Below are 3,248 nucleotides of genomic sequence, written 5' to 3'. Positions count from 1 at the left end.
TTCACCAAGCACCCTCCATCTGGTTTCATTGTTCATGAATTGATATGTACCAAATCCTTGATTTTTACACGAATCCAAAGGCATGTCGACTGTTATTAGCTCAATGCGCTTGTTGATTTTTCCTGACTTATGACATTTTGATGTGTTAGCCAGACCCCGTTTTGTGCAATTGGAAAGCTGGTGGCAAATTTTGAAGTCATTTCTTACTTGTTCTGACCAGACATACTCAAGAAGAGGAAGTAAACAAAACAAAAGAACAGAGTAGAGGACAATGGGAAGAGATGATTCCTAACAAGAAAACTACAAAGTAAACCTATCGGATGTGGACACCGACTCTGATGACCTTGACATGCACCTGCAGCCTATTCTGTTTAGCAAATCTGATGTTCAGCTCTTGTTGTACCTTTTCGCCGTGAAACTGGGCTTCAATGCTCTGCTTGCCCGATCTGAATCACAATCCTTTTTCGACTTGTGGTGCCCGTGGGTTTTCACCATCAAGCCTCTCTCATTATCGGTCTTTTTCTCAACTCACCATCGCCTTATGGTGCCCGTGAAGGTTTTCACCAATAAGACTCTCTCATTTTTGATTTCTCTCAGCTTTCGTCGCCTTGCGGTACCCGTGAGGGGTTTTCATTGATATGGCTCTCTCATTTTTCAATTTCCTTCGTTTGGACCGGAGTGTTGCCCCTGATATGATTCACCTCTGCTTGCTTGACTTGGCATCTCTCGAAGATTGGTTAGAAGGTCTTCCTTTGGACCGTAATGTGGGCTTTTGGATAGGGTTAGAAAGAAAGGGTATTAAAGGCTCAAAACAATTTAACATGGGTTCAAAATTACAGCTTCCAGAATCAAATCTCTTGCAACAACCACAACTTCTGCCCCAGTTTCTTCCTTGGGGACTTTGGACTTTTATTTCGGTGTGACTGAACCTCAGAGAGAGGCTGCCTACGTACCCTTTCGGGATCAAGTCAAACGTAGTTCAGGCGACTACTTTTGTTGTTGCGATCTTTCCTTTTTTCCGCTTTTCTTTTCCTTTCTTTTCATTTCTTTTCTTTTCCTTCTCTTTTCTCTTTTTTTTTCTTTTTTCTTTGTTCTCTTCTTTTCTTTTTTTTTCTTTATTTTTCTCTTTTTCTCTTTTTTTTTCTTTTCTTTTCCTTTTCACATTTTTCTTTTTCACTGTTTTTCTCTTGTTTCTCCACTTACTTTCCCCGCTCGGGCTTACGAGTTTTATTATTGATTCCGAAAGAGGGGTATGCAAGAAAATAACCGAGGCTCAAAGGGGTAACAAAGGATAAAGTGTTTGGATAGCAGAACAAAATGCCTTCGTCATTCCAATCTCCAAAACATGCCAAGTACAAACTACACAATTAAACAAACATGAGGAAAACATACGTAACATCTTTTGCTTGCACCAGAATTACTAACCATATCCACACATTTGCCTTCTACATTTGTCAATTACCCAGCACCATTAGACAACAATCTCGGTACCACGAACGGCCCCTGTAGACCTGGGGGCAAACTTGCCTTTGGTTTCAAACTGATGTGGCATGATGCATTTCAACAGTATTTCTTTATGTTCCGTCTGCCCCAGTTTCACACAATTTGGGCTCGAAGTAATCTCAAAATGCCCTTACATATTGCCCTCGAATGTCCTTACATCTTTAACATTATTTTATTGCTGACTTTTAAAAACCAGGCTGAGAATTATACGTGCACGTCGTGTCACCAGAACCAGCATGAAAAGAATTGCAAAAGGAAAAAGGAACTAGATAAAATGACTAGAAATGGCGGGAAACAGAGGATTGCATTAGACTGACGGTGAAAGGGTTTAAACAACGAAACAAACAAACTAGACTAGAGTTACAACCCTTGAACCAACCTAAACAACACTACACAAACTACTACGACGAGACAAACAAGACAAATTGAAAGGATAGAAGGGTTTGAGTCACAAAACACTATCCGGATTACAACCCTGAAATAACCCGGACAACAGAAATGACAACAAAATAAACCACCAAAACTCCGAGAGATGGAGCATCTTCCCAATTACCAAGCACGGCGTCTTAGCCACTGAATTTCACCAAGATTGCTGGAATTTTCACAAGTCTTCATCATATTGTTCTGAGCAAACTGCTTCTGTTTCTTCTGCCGGCTCATTCTCGCGATCAATCATACCCACCATATGCGTCTCATTGGGCACAGGAGATGGATCTTGGCCAGTGTTTGTTGCATCTGGATTTTGCACGACGATGTCGCCCGCATCAATAAGCTTTTGAATTGCATTCTTCAGATTCCAACATTTCTCTATGTCGTGCCCCAGGGCACCTGAGCAATATGCGCACTTTTGAGAAGGATCAAACTTCTTTGGGAGAGGGTTCGACATTTTTATCTGAATCGGCTTCAACATGTCCAATGTCCTTAGCCTCTGGAACAGACTAGCTATGATTCTCCCAATGGAGTGAAGGTCTTCTTTTTCCGTAACCTCTCATTCTTAAATGCTGGATTGGGCCGAAAACGTGATCCGGGGTGTTTTTGGTAAGCTTGCGGGGGTAGATGGGCATTTTGAGGAGCTGGGTACTGAGAATATGATGCGCGACTTTGGGATTTCTGTGGAGAGAAGTGGCGTCGGGGAGGGTCATCTAATGCACAAGGATAACCACAGGGACGATGTCGAGGCTGGAAGTGTTGATCAGGAAAACCTATTGGATCGTCTTTTCTGTTCCTCTTTCTTCCAACCAAGCTTACTGGTACGTTCTGAATGGCTTCCGAACGACTCACGATTTTGCCTGACTTGATTCCTTCTTCCACCAGCTCCCCCATTTTAACACATCATTGAAAGGCTTACCCAGGGCCGGGATCAAATGACTGTAGTAGGTGGGTCCCTGGGCCTGTAGAAAAAGCTTAACCATTTCTTCTTCGCTGATCGGGGGACTGACTCGAGCAACTTGCTCCCTCCATCTGAGCCCAAACTCATTAAAGCTTTCCTCCGGCCTCTTTTCCATCTTGAATAGCGAGGTGCGGTCTGGGGTAACACTTGATTTGCATTGAAAGTATCGGACAAAGTCTTGAGCCATGTCACCCAATGTAAGCCACTCATCGACATTTTGACGACCATGCCAGTCCAAAGCTGCCCCAGTTAGGCTTTCACTGAAATATGCCATCATCACGTCATCTTTCTCTCCAACAATCCTCATTTCGTTGCAATAGACCCTCAGGTGGGCTACTGGATCTCCACGCCCATC

The sequence above is a fragment of the Nicotiana attenuata genome, chromosome 9, assembly GCF_001879085.1.
Source record: "Nicotiana attenuata strain UT chromosome 9, NIATTr2, whole genome shotgun sequence".
NCBI lineage: Eukaryota > Viridiplantae > Streptophyta > Magnoliopsida > Solanales > Solanaceae > Nicotiana > Nicotiana attenuata.
Note: the sequence above shows the minus strand (reverse complement) of the source record.